The 15,076-nt window shown below is 36.1% G+C and overlaps 1 non-coding gene across 1 annotated transcript; it reads right to left on the bottom strand.

The window, feature by feature from the left end:
* On the bottom strand, positions 13,140-13,211 carry TRNAC-GCA. Its single transcript has one exon. It is a non-coding gene; the product is annotated as a tRNA-Cys (tRNA).

Below are 15,076 nucleotides of genomic sequence, written 5' to 3'. Positions count from 1 at the left end.
CCTGGGTTAGATCCCTGGGTTGGGAAGATCCCCTGGAGAAAGAAATGGCAACCCACTCCAGTATTCTTGCCTGGAGAATCCCATGGACGGAGGAGCCTGGTGGGCTACAGCCCATGTTTGTCTGTGTCTTGGATTCACTCTGAATAGGGCACTCTTTTGATGCTCACCCTTTATTTACCCAAATGTTGAGTCATTTAACACCCAGGCTTCCTGGTCCGTCTCTCATTTCATTGTTCTTATATTCTATGGATTTTCCTGACTACACTGGAAACATATTTTGTCTTTTTCCTAGTCCCTTCTATAGGATTCAAGTTGTAGCTACTGTTTTAAACATTTTTTTTCATGGAATAATATGTTAAGGATTTGCAAGGGCTGTAAAATATTCTTCTCTAATGTTCTTAATGGCTATATATGTAAGATGTGTCATATAATTAAGACAATCTTGTTAAATATATTTTTCTTCTATTTGCTATCACAAACAACACTAAATATCTCTGAAACTAAATTTTGAGGCAGCTTTGGTAAGATGCTCATCAATATGTCCAGATGATAAAGATCACAAATCAACATAATGGCTGATATTATAGCCATACTTTATTGGCTTTTAAATAAAATATATTCTATATGCTATAAGAGGAGAGTGGAAAAGCTGGCTTAAAACTGGACATTCAGAAAAACTAAAATTATGGCATCAGGTCCCATTCCTTCATGGCAAATAGAAGGGAAAAAAGTAGAAGCAGTGACAAATTTTATTTTCTTGGGCTCCACAGTAACTATAGATGGTGACTGTAGCCATAAAAGACACTTGCTCTTTAAGGAACTCTATGACTTTATATTTATATTTAAGAATATTATAAAGCACAGACATTCCTTTGCCGACAAAGGTCTGTATAGTCAAAGCTATGGTTTTTCCAGTAGTCATATTTGGATGTGAGAGTTAGACAATAAAGAAGGCTAAGCGCTGAAGAATTGATGTCTTCTAACTGTGGTGAAGACTTTTGAGAGTCCATTGAACAGCAAGGAGATCAAGCCAGTTGATCCTAAAGGAAATCAACCCTGAATATTAATTGGAGGGACTGATACTGAAGCTGAAGCCACCTGATGAAAAAGCCAACTCACTGGAAAAAACCCTGATGTTGGGAAAGATTGAAGGCAAAAGGAGAAGTGGACAGCCAAAGATAAAATGCTTAGACAGCATCACCAATTCAATGCACATGAATTGGATCAAACTCCATTATATAGTGAAGGACAGTGGAGCCTGGCATGTTGCAGTCCATGGGGTCTCAAAGAGTCAGACATGACTCAGTGATTCAACAATAACACCAATGCTATATCTATCTATATATAATTATATATGCATGCTACATGTAAAATCATATATACATATATAAATTTATAATATATGAATAGTACAATTATTTTTAGATGTTTAGTTTTTATACGTTTTTACTTATTTTCTTTGGGTTTACAGTGTATCATTTTTCCCCGTCTATTGAACATATAATTCATTGTAACTACTTTTTACATTAAAATCATTTATAGCTCCAATTTTTATTTTTCAAAATACAATTATTTGGGCAATGCATATATTTAGATATGAAGAATTCTCAATAAAATTATCATAAATAAACTGGAATTTCAGGGTTTACTTTTAATTTCAGTTTTAATTTTCTTTCCATAAGAAGAGATATATAGAATCATAACTTTTAAATTTTATCATTTAAAAAATCACTTGTTATATCAGATTTTATTGGATACATATCAGATTTTGCATATAGCATCAATTTTTGAAAATGTATTGAGCTATTATATAGTATAATCAGTTATTTTCTAATGTTCTGTCTACAAACATATATTTTAAATGCTTCAAATTTTTTTCAATGTTAAATTTAAAATTGTGTTCTGAAACCTAGTTCATCTGTCATCTTTCTGAGAATCCTTTGAATTTGAGACTATAACAATACAACAATTCTAATAAACTTCCTTATCTTTATGACTTCTTCCTCTGAAGGAAGTTTCACCATTTTTAACCTAATCTTACCTGCTTTAAGTGGCCTTTTATAAACCTACAGAGGAAATGGTCATTATAAACTGTACTACTCTCCATCACGTGGCAAATAAACCTATGAGCTCTTCATATAAGTGTAAGAGATAAAAATTATGAATAGCTATAGGTTCTGTGCCTTGAAATTTTGTCACAGGCTTTTCTAATCACTACATATATTTTTCCTAACAACACTCTGAAAACCATATTATATAATCATTATTTCACAATGGGAGTAACCACAACTTAGAGAAATTAGTAATTAATAAGTATAAGATATCACCCCAGGTATGTCTGACAACATATTCTATAATCTTACATGTAATAGAAATATAATTTAATATTTAAAGGTAGTATAGTGGAATAAAATTAAGTATCATGAGGAATCATGTGCACTAGTTCCATGCTTTTAAATAGGATATTTATACTCATCCATCAGTTCAGTTCAGTTCATTTGCTCAGTCGAGTCCGACTCTTTGCGACCCCATGAATTGCAGGACGCCAGGCCTCCCTGTCCATCACCATCTCCCGGAGTTCACTCAGACTCATGTCCATCGAGTCAGGGATGCCATCCAGCCATCTCATCCTCTGTTGTCCCCTTCTCCTCCTGCCTCCAATCCCTCCCAACATCAGAGTCTTTTCCAATGAGTCAACACTTCACATGAGGTGGCCAAAGTACTGGAGCTTCAGCTTTAGCATCATTCTTTCCAAAGAAATCCCAGGGTTGATCTCCTTCAGAATGGACTGGTTGGATCTCCTTGCAGTCCAAAGGACTCTCAAAAGTCTTCTCCAACACCACAGTTCAAAGCATCAATTCTTTGGCGCTCAGCCTTCTTCACAGTCCAACTCTCACATCCATACATGACCACAGGAAAAACCATAGCCTTGACTAGACGGACCTTAGTCAGCAAAGTAATGTCTCTGCTTTTGAATATACTATCTAGGTTGGTCATAACTTTTCTTCCAAGGAGTAAGTGTCTTTTAATTTCATGGCTGCAGTCACCATCTGCAGTGATTTTGGAGCCCCCAAAAATAAAGTCTGGCACTGTTTCCACTGTTTCCGCATCTATTTCCCATGAAGTGATGGGACCAGATGCCATGATCTTCATTTTCTGAATGTTGAGCTTTAGGCCAACTTTTTCACTCTTCACTTTCACTTTCATCAAGAGGCTTTTTAGTTCCTATTCACTTTCCATAGTCTAGCAATAAAAATTGTGGCTCAGAAAAAAGAGATTACAGTTTCAATTTCCTTGCTTGTGATGGGTCTGTTAAGATTTTCTATTTCTTGCTGCTTCAGCAGAGGAAGGTAAACTTCCAAACTCATCCTATGAGGCCACCATCACCCTAATACCAAAACCTGACAAAGATGCCACAAAAAAGAAAACTACAGGCCAATATCACTGATGAACATAGATGCAAAAATCCTTAACAAAATTCTATCAATGAGACTCCATCAACACATTAAAAAGATCATACACCATGGCCAAGTGGGCTTTATCCCAGGGATGCAAGGATTCTTCAATATCTGCAAATCAATCAATGTAATTCACCACATTAACAAATTGAAGAATAAAAGTCATATGATTATCCCAATAGATGCAGAGAAGGCCTTTGACAAAATTCAACATCCATTTATGATAAAAACTCTCCAGAAAGCAGGAATAGAAGGCACATACCTCAACATAATAAAAGCTATATATGACAAACCCACAGCAAACATTATCCTCAATGGTGAAAAATTGAAAGCATTTCCCCTAAAGTCAAGAACAACACAACGGTGCCCACTTTCACCACTACTATTCAACATAGTTCTGGAAGTTTTGGCCACAGCAATCAGAGCAGAAAAAGAAATAAAAGGAATCCAAATTGGAAAAGAAGAAGTAAACTCTCACTGTTTGCAGATGACATGATCCTCTACATAGAAAACCCTAAAGACTCCACCAGAAAATTACTAGAGCTGATCAATGAATATAGTAAAGTTGCAGGATATAAAATCAATACACAGAAATCCCTTGCATTCCTATACACTAATAATGAGAAAGTAGAAAAAGAAATTAAGGAAACAATTCCATTCACCATTGAAAAGAAAAGAACAAAATACTTAGGAATATAACTACCTAAAGAAAATAAAGACCTATATATACCAAACTATAAAACATTGGTGAAAGAAATCAAAGAGGACACTAATAAATGGAGAAATATATGATGTTCATGGGTTGGAAGAATCAATATAGTGAAAACGAATATACTACCCAAAGCAATCTACATATTCAATGCAATGCTTATCAAACTACCAGCGGTATTTTTCACAGAGCTAGAACAAATAATTTCACAATTTGTATGGAAATAAAAAAAAATTCGAATAGCCAAAGCAATCTTGAGAAAGAAGAATGGACCTGGAGGAATCAACCTGCCTGACTTCAGGCTCTACTACAAAGCCGCAGTCATCAAAACGGTATGGTACTGGGACAAAGACAGAAATATATATCAATGGAATAAAATAGAAAGCCCAGAGATAAATCCACACACCTATGTACACCTTATCTTTGACACAGGAGGCAAGAATATACAATGGATTAAAGACAATCGCTTTAGCAAGTGGTGCTGGGAAAACTGGTCAACCACTTTAAAGAGAATGAAACTAGAATACTTTCTAACACCATTCAGAAAAATAAACTCAAAGTGGATTAAAGATCTAAATGTAACACCAGAAACTATAAAACTCCTAGAGGAGAACAAGGGCAAAACACTCTCCGACATACATCACAGCAGGATCCTCTATGACCCACCTCCCAGAATACTGGAAATAAAAGCAAAAATAAACAAATGAGACCTAATTAAAATTAAAAGCTTCTGCACAACAAAGGAAACTATGAGCAAGGTGAAAAGACAGCCTTTGGAATGGGAGAAAATAATAGCAAATGAAGCAACTGACAAACTAATCTCAAAAATATACAAGCAACTCCTGTAGCTCAAGCACAGAAAAATAAACGACCTAATCAAAAAATGGGCCAAAGAACTAAATAGACATTTCTCCAAGAAGACATACAAATGGCTAACAAACACATGAAAAGATGCTCAACATCACTCATTATCAGAGGAATGCAAATCAAAACCACAGTGAGATACCATTTCATGCCAGTCAGAATGGCTGCAATGCAAAAGTCTACAAGCAATAAATGCTGGAGAGGGTGTGGAGAAAAGGGAACCCTCTTACACTGTTGGTGGGAATGCAAACTAGCACAGCCACTGTGGAGAACAGTGTGGAGATTCCCTAAAAAAACTGGAAATAGAACTGCCTTATGACCCAGCAATCCCACTGCTGGGCATACACACCAAGGAAACCAGAATTAAAAGAGACACGTGTACCCCAATGTTCATCGCAGCACTGTTTATAATAGCCAGGACATGGAAGCAACCTAGATGTCCATCAGCAGATGAATGGATAAGAAAGCTGTGGTACATATACACAATGGAGTATTACTCAGCCATTAAAAAGAATACATTTGAATCAGTTCTAATGAGGGGGATGAAACTGGAGTCGATTATACAGAGTGAAGTAAACCAGAAAATAAAAACACCAATACAGTATGCTGCTGCTGCTGCTAAGTCACTTCAGTTGTGTCCAACTCTGTGCGACCCCATAGACGGCAGCCCACCAGGCTCAGCTGTCCCTGGGATTCTCCAGGCAAGAACACTGGAGTGGGTTGCCATTTCCTTCTTCACCAATACAGTATACTGACACATATACATGGAATTAAGAAAGATAAGAGACACAGATGTATAGAATAGTCTTTTGGACTCTGTGGGAGAGGGAGAGGGTGGGATGATTTGGGAGAATGGCATTGAAATATGTATAATATCATATAAGAAACAAATCACCAGTCTAGATTCGATACAGGATACAGGATGCTTGGGGCTGGTGCGCTGGGATGGCCCAGAGAGATGGTATGGGGAGGGAGGATGGAGGGGTGTTCAGGATTGGCAACAAGTGTACACCCGTGGCAGGTTCATGTTGATGTATGGTAAAACCAATACATTATTGTAAAGTAAAATAAAGTAAAATTTTAAAAAAAGAAAAAAAAATAATAAAAAATTTACAAACAGTAAAAAAAAGAAAAAAGAGAAAAATATGTTCAGTTCAGTTCAGTCATTCAGTCGTGTCTGATTCTTCGTGACCCCATAATCACAGCAAGCCAGGCCTCCCTGTCCATCACCAACTCCCGGAGTTCACTAAAACTCATGTCATTCCAGTCGGTGATGCCATCCAGCCATTTCATCCTGGGTCATCCCCTTTTCCTCCTGCCACCAATCCCTCCCAGCATCAGAGTCTTTTCCAATGAGCCAACTCTTCACATTAGGGAGCCAAAGTACTGGAGCTTCATCTTCAGCATCATTCCCTCCAAAGAACAGCCAGGGCTGATCTCCTTCAGAATGGATTGGTTGGATCTCCTTGCAGTCCAAGGGACTCTCAAGAGTCTTCTCCACACCACTGCTCAAAAGCATCAATTCTTCAGCGCTCAGCTTCTTCACAGTCCAACTCTCGCATCCATACATGACCACTGGAAAAACCATAGCCTTGACTAGATGGACCTTAGTCGGCAAAGTAATGTCTCTGCTTTTGAATATGCTATCTAGGTTGGTCATAACTTTTCTTCCAAGGAGTAAGCGTCTTTTAATTTCATGGCTGCAGTCACCATCTGCAGTGATTTTGGAGCCCAAAAAGATAAAGTCAGACACTGTTTCCACTGTTTCCCCATCTATTTCCCATGAAGTGATGGGACCAGATGCCATGATCTTCATTTTCTGAATGTTGAGCTTTAAGCCAACTTTTCACTCTCCTCTTTCACTTTCATCAAGAGGCTTTTGAGTTCCTCTTCACTTTCTGCCATAAGGGTGGTTTCATCTGCATATCTGAGGTTACTGATATTTCTCCTGGAAATCTTGATTCTAGCTTGTACTTCTTCCAGCCCAGCGTTTTTCATGATATACTCTGCGTATAAGTTAAATAAGCAGGGTGACAGTATACAGCCTTGACGTACTCCTTTTCCTATTGGAACCATCTGTTGTTCCATGTCCTGTTCTAACTGTTGCTTCCTGAACTACATAAGGTTTCTTAAGAGGAAGGTCAGGTGATCTGGGATTTCCACCTCTTTCAGAATTTTCCACAGTTTATTGTGATCCACACAGTCAAAGGCTTTGGCATATTTAATAAAGCAGAAATAGATAGCAGAAATAGATGTTTTTCTGCAATTCTCTTGCTTTTTTGATGATCCAGCAGATGTTGGCAATTTGATCTCTGGTTCCTCTGCCTTTTCTAAAACCAGCTTGAACATCTTTAAGTTCATGGTTCACGTATTGCTGAAGCCTGGCTTGGAGAATTTTAAGCATTACTTTACTTGCGTGTGAGATGAGTGCAACTGTGTGGTAGTTTGAGCACTCTTTTGCATTGCCTTTCTTTGGGATTGGAAGGAAAACTGACCTTTTCCAGTCCTGTGGCCACTGCTGAGTTTTCCAAATTTGCTGGCATATTGAGTGCAGCACTTTCACAGCATCATCTTTCAGGATTTGAAATAGGTCCACTGGAATTCCATCACCTCCACTGGCTTTGTTCATAGTGATGCTTTCTAAGGCCCATCTGACTTCACATTCCAGGATGTCTGGCTCTAGGTGAGTGATCATACTATCACGATTATCTTGGTCATGGAGATCTTTTTTGTACAGTTCTTCTGTGTATTCTTGCCACCTCTTCTTAATATCTTCTGCTTCTGTTACTGCTGCTACTGCTGCTAAGTCACTTCAGTCGTGTCCGACTCTATGTGAGCCCATACATGGCAGCCTACCAGGCTCCCTCGTCCTTGGGATTCTCCAGGCAAGAACACTGGAGTGGGTTGCCATTTCCTTTTCCAATGCATGAAAGTGAAAAGTGAAGGTGAAGTCACTCAGTCGTGTCTGACCCTTAGCGACCCCATGGACTGCAGCCCACCAGGCTCCCCCGTCCATGGGATTTTCCAGGCAAGAGTACTCTGTCCTTTATTGAGCCCATCTTTGCATGAAATGTTCCCTTGGTATCTCTAATTCTTGAAGAGATCTCTAGTCTTCCCCATTCTGTTGTTTTCCTCTATCTTTGCGTTGATCACTGAGGAAGGCTTTCTTAACTCTTCTGCTATTCTTTGGAATTCTGCATTCAGATGCTAATATCTTTCCTTTTCTCCTTTGCTTTTCACTTCTCTTCTTTTCATAGCTATTTGTGAGGCCTCCCCAGACAGCCATTTTGCTTTTTTGCATTTCTTTTCCATGGGGATGGTCTTGATCCCTGTCTCCTGTACAGTGTCACTAAGCTCAGTCCATAGTTCATCAGGCACTCTATCTATCAGATCTAGTTTAATAGCTGCTAATTTTATATTTTATCTTTTTCAAATATGGAACTAGAAAATTTTAATAGATAATCTCACCCTGAAAAAACGATACTGATATCGTGTGCTGACTAATTTCAGTATTTATTTTTCACATTAGTTTTTAACTACTATAAATCCATATAAATCTAAAATTATAAATCCAAGAGTGAAGAGTTCAGCTTTCAGCAATTCTTCGAAAATACTTCTGCTTTTCATAAATAGCAGTTTTCCTGTTGGTGGTTTTAAGAAGCCACTTTATTACTGGATTTAATATTTTTACTATTTTGTGATTTAATATTTTGAGTAATTGGAAAGTTATGGATAGTAGCTAATTGACTGTCAAAAGTGCTTTTAAAGAGATACTGGCATTCTAAAGCTCACTGTTCTGTTATAAATAATCTTATCTAACTCACTATATATTTTTCTATTTTTTGTTTATGTCTCTGCTTTCTCACTCTCACTCACATTCTTTTTCTTTCATTTCTTCATTTGCTTCTATTCTTCCTTAACTGAAATCCTAAGGGAAATAAGTATATGTTTACACTTGGATGTCATTACTGTGTAGAGTATGTCTTCCATTATTTATTTTTATGAATATGTAAGTAGAAGTTAGTTCTCTTACAAGTGGAGTAAAAAGGGAAGTAATAAATAGATAACATTTTCTGTAAAACATTGGTTTTCTATAACACTAAGTCTAGCCTTCATCTCTAAGAAGGAATATGTCGTTAGTATTCACTTTCTTATAGGCCTCTTTTTTGTATGATAAGTCCACCTGATGTAAATTCATTCAAATTCAACTAAACTTTAGCACAGACTCTTTTGACTCTTCAGAATTCTTCCAACTGTTTCCCACATACTATAGATGAGAACCATATTTTTTATCATTGTATTTATCAAATTTTTTTTTGCTTATGGACAGACAGTTCCCAACTTAACAGGTAACTGCTGTAAAGAAGCACAGCATACAATTTTTTTTTAAATATATGGTTAGAATTGGTGATATGATTGTTTCCTTATTTCAAGATATTTATGATTCCAGGTATACTCTTCCCCTTTTTCTGTATCATGGAAAAGACTCTCTCTTTGTAAAAGCTGTTTGCAGTTAGTCTCAGGAGGTACTCGAACAATTTTTAATACCAAAGATATTGCCTGTAGAAATTGTTACACAGGTAACAAAGTACAAGCTAAGTTTCCATTGTGATGTGGAGCATATTCATTTTTACTTTTTCTCATCTTTTTTCCTCTCAAATGCACTACAAATTTCCTTTATATCACATCATGATAGGGCAATTTCTTTGATGCAGTTGACAGAATAAAAATTAAAATATTTTATGACTTACAGAGTGCTTTTGCTTAAATTCTGCTATGTTAGTACTTCTGTATTAAATAATACTTTTAGATTTTAAATTTAAAATATTATACATAACATGCTTCTATCATGGCATAATTGTAACTACATTGGTCATTTCAGGAATCATAGTGAAATATTAAAATTATAGAGCTTTGGAAACCTCTTCTTACATATATGAGCATACCTTTATTGTAATGCTACCTCTGCACCAAGAAATTCTGCCTTTTAGAAATGATTTTATGTTTATTAACAAAGCTCAAACTAGGCATATTGGTTAAAATATACTTGAAGTGAAGCGAAGTGAAAGTCGCTCAGTCATGTCCAACTATTTGTAGCCCCATGAACTATATAGTTATGGAATTCTCCAGGCCAGAATACTGGAGTGGGTAGCTTTTCCCTTCTCCAGGGGATCTTCCCAACCCAGGGACTGAACCCAGGTTTCCCACATTACAGACATATTCTTCACCAGCTGAGCCGCCAGGAAAGAATAATGGAGAGGGTAGTCTATCTCTTCTCCAGCAGATCTTCCTGACCCAGGAATCCAACCGGGAACTCCTGCATTGCAGGTGGCTTCTCTACCAGCTGAGCTACCTGTTGTTTAAATTTAAAAATCAATAGAATAACTTTATTAAATATATCCTTAAAACTCCAAGGTTAAGATAAATAAGGTGATTTTTTAATCTTAATTGCTTATTTTCAATTTTTATCTATTTGAATTGCTTGTACTGGCTAATATATAAAATTATTCAATAAAATATGATGTATAAGTATACCTCATAAAGCTAAGGGTCATATTTTTCCTTCTATGATATACATTTTTATTTGTGAGACATTTCCATTGGCTACTACATAAATAAGTTAAGCTTCATATTAAGTGCAATTACTTGCCCATTGCTTATAACAATCATTTTTTCCTAACTGAATTACAACAATACAGAATGTATGGTTATGCATGCCCAGTTAACTTGTCCTAGAGTATTTCATGAATCCTTTGAGGGTACCCTAAGCACCCAAAACTATTCTAAAGCTCTTTCAGAACTCAGTCTCTTTCCCATAATCAACTGAACAGGTATATTGGACACTACTTTAAAATCTCTTACAAAATTGAACAAATTGGACCTGTTTGTGGTTTTGTCTGCTGATATTGAAATTGACAGTGGTGGATGTCTTTCAGGAATTCATTGAGGTGGCAGTGTACCACGGCAGAAATAAACTGCTCATCTGCTTGATGGATGGGCATAGAAAAGGAAGTAGAGTATAGCAGATTTCCCCAAAGGTCACTGCTCCTTAGGGCTATGGAGTGTGAATAGAGGAATCACTTTGTCTGGCTGTTAACTGACTTGGCTGCTGAATTGGAAGCAGTAAGTGCTAATGTTGGACAGAAGATTCAGAAATGCCATGCCCCCTCTGCTTTTGTTCTCTTAACCAAAAGAGAACTCACTGCACCAAAATAAAATGTAAATTTACATTTTTGTAATGGCAACATGGCCAATAAAGTCACCAAAAGTTCAGAGTTTTCTATTAAATGTCTAGTAATAAATATCTCCATACATAATGATAGTTTGACATCCTTCTATTTAGTTTGGCTTCAAGCTGAATTCATTGTTTTAATGAACACTTTGGCAAAAATATACAGTGATTCTGAGTTACTGACCTTAAGCAATCAATGTTCTTCATGAGGGCACTTTAATGTACTAGACATCGTAGTGGTATCCCTTGGCTCAGGTATGTTTGCTTAGAATATATAGACTCTGTTTTGGATTCAAATGAACTAATTATAATATAAATCTATCTGCTCTATCAGATCCTAGTTACTTACAATTGCAGCAAAGTATGCTTTATAACGCAAGCACAGAGCTATCAGTCTATCATTCCATCTGTCTCTTTTAAATTTAAAATAATTTAATTTTAAATTAAAAAATAAAACTCTATCTCATCTTCTCATCTAATTCTAGCCAGCTTTTTGTTTAGCAGCTTTGGATCTCTTGAGATGAAAAGCTTTGCAAGACCTTATAAAATGTACACAATAATTGATAAATTTCTACTCTTTTAATTTTCTCAAAAATATCTAAAAATTCTATCCTTATTGCTTAGCCTTCTCTTTTTCTATTGATGAGTTATTTATTCAGTCCATTTTACCACCATCTCCTAGAAATGGATCATTGCTTTATATTTACCCCAAAGCAATTTGTACATATCTTAAAAATGCCATATATTGAATCACGATCCCTGGATTTCCTATTTTACAAATTATGCACATACATACTTTTTAGAAACTAAAGTACTGCCAATTTGTAGGTGTGATTTTAATTAGTTAGATCTTACATATGACAGCTCTGTGTATATGAGAGTAGGAAACATGGACAGTTTATTTATAGTTAGCTTATCCTAATCATTCTAATGACAGAAGTCAGTAATACCTTCCTATATGTAGCAACTATATGTTATACTTTATTAAATAGTAGATTATTTACTAAAGTAATATCCTATAGAAGGGAAAATCACTATTCTTTAAAAATGTGCTTTGTGAAAAGTTTGATCTTGCTTGTGTTTAAATACCTATAAATGTTAAGAAAAGTATATTTACTATAAGAAAACTAGTGTCTTTTAATTAAGGGTGATGACCTGGATATTTTATTGTCAAATTTGAAATCCCCTTTTAAAAATACAAATAGGTATACCATTTTAGACCAAAATCTACTATAGAACTTCAAATTGAAAAACTACAATTCAGTGTGTGAGTTCAATATAGTTCATACTGGGAGTTAAAAATTGTAAGTATAGTGGAGGATTCAATTTAAATTACCATGTCTCTATCAAAATTCCAATTTTTTTTGATAGGAATAGAAAAAAATACTAAAATTTGTGTGAAACCACAAAAGACCTTGAATAGTAAAAATAATTTGAGAAAGAAAAGCAAATCTGGAACAACCATGCTATGTAGTTTCAAACTGCTTTACAATGTTATAGTATTTAAAACAGTTTGGTAATGGCAGAAAAACAGACACACGGATTTTTGGAACAGATTAGAAGCCCAGAGATAAGCTCATGGTCAATTTTTTTCTTTCAGCTTTCAACTCACCCACCTCTGTTATCACTCCAGTGAGGGATTTTTTTTTTCTCTCATTTTTGACCGTACCATGGGGCATGCAGGATCTTAGTTTCCCAACCAAAAATCAAACCCATGCCCCTACAGTGGAAGTGTGTGTGAATGTGTGTGTGAAGTCGCTCAGTCGTGTCCGACTCTTTGAGACCCTGTGGACTGTAGCTCGCCAGGCTCCTCTGTCCATGGGATTCTCCAGGCAAGAATACTGGATTGGGTTGCCATTTCCTTCTCCAGGGGATCTTCCCAACCCAGGGATCGAACCCGGGTCTCCTGCTTTGCAGGCAGACGCTTTATCCTCTGAGCCACCAGGGACAGAGTCTTAACTACTGGACCACCTGAGAAGCCCCATATGGCCAAATAATTATAACAAAAGAACCAAGAATATATCATGGGAAAAGGACAGTTTCTTTAAGAAATGCTTTTGGGAAAACTAGTCAGCTACATGCAAAAGAATGAAAATGGATGACTATCTTACACCACACACAAAAATCAAACCAAAACGGATTAAATATTTGAACATAAGAACTGAAACCATAACATTCCTAGAAGAAAACACAGGCAGTTAGCTCCTAGACATACATCTTAGTGATGATTTTTTGAGCCTGGCACCAAAAGCAAAAAATGCAATACTAAACAAGTGGGACTATATCAAACTTAAAAACTTCTGCAAAACGAAGGAAATGATCTACAAAATGAAAAGGCAACCTACTGAAGGGAGAAATATTTGCAAATTATATATCTTATAAGGGGTTGATAAGAAAGATACATAAAAAACTCATATAGATCAAGGAAAAAAATAATCCAGTTTAAAAATGGGCAGATCTGGATAGACATTTTTCCAAAGAAGACATACTCATAGCTAACAGGTTCATGAAAAGGTACATAATGTCACTAATCATCAGGGAAATGCAAATCAAACCCACAATGAAATATCACCTCACACCTGTTAGAATGGATACAATTAAAAGACAAGAAATAACAAGTGCTGGCGAGGATGTAGAGAAAAGGAAACCCTTGTGCACTGTTGGTGAGAATGCAACTGAATGCAGTCACTGTGGAAAACAGTGTGAATCTTCACAAAAAAATTTAAAAATAGAACTACCATAGGATCTAGCAGTTCTACTTCTAGGTATTTATTTGAAGAAAATGAAAACATTAACTCCGAAAGATGTATGCACATTAAATGTTCATTGCAGTATTATTTCCAATAGCCATGATATGAAAACACCTCAAGTGTCCATTGGTATGTGTCATACATAATAAGCAATGAATACATATTTCAAGCTCAGACTGTATTTATGACAAAATTATGTTTTTCTTAATAATAGACCATTCAATAATAAAACTAAAATAGGAAGGTTAAAACAATTAGCTGAATATGCCATAAGAACAAGCTGTATTTAAAGAATAGATTTTGAGTAGCACTGGTATATGTATTTCATACAAGGATGAAAGGGGTTGCAGCTCTTTGCTTCAATTCATCTCTCATTGCAGGAAATAAGTCCATATACTCTTGACTTTTAAAGTCATTATTTAATAGATATTATCTGAGATGTATATTCTCTTCTTCTTTTGGTCTTGGTGAATTATGCATAGTGTACTGATAAGCACTGATTTTAAAGAAGACACTTTCTGAAAGAAATAAAAAATCTTCTCAATTTCTTCTGTAAAATTCCTGCTACATACAGATCTCTGCCTGTGTTATTTTTCAAATCCATATGGAATAACAGAGAATTAATCAGATTAGATGCTGCTGAAAATTTTAATCATATCAGAACTCAGGTCTTTGAATGATAGAAGGCCAGTTCCAATTAGTACCTAGAGCAAACTTTTCCAAAATTCTTTCAGCAACCTTACCCATAAAAGAGAGAAATCAAAGGGAAATAATGGACCAGATTTTCACCATTGAGAGGAAGAAAGAGAGTGCCTTGTATCTGGGCCAAGCATTTGCTTCGAGACTCTTGGTAACTTGCCACCCCATAAGGTGGGAAAAGTAATCTCTGCCAAGAAATGGTCACAGTGTTATGTTATAAGCCTCTTGTTGGAAAGAGGCTAGAATCAATGAGGGTTTGGCCCCAGGGTGAAGGATTGTTCATCCTTCATATCAATACAACTCAACTATGCAGAACCCTCTTTTATTTAGCACTGTATGACATTAAACATAGATCTTGGAAAAC

The sequence above is a fragment of the Capra hircus genome, chromosome 6 (assembly GCF_001704415.2).
Source record: "Capra hircus breed San Clemente chromosome 6, ASM170441v1, whole genome shotgun sequence".
NCBI classification, from domain to species: domain Eukaryota; kingdom Metazoa; phylum Chordata; class Mammalia; order Artiodactyla; family Bovidae; genus Capra; species Capra hircus.
Note: the sequence above shows the minus strand (reverse complement) of the source record. Positions and strands in the feature narration are given on the sequence as shown.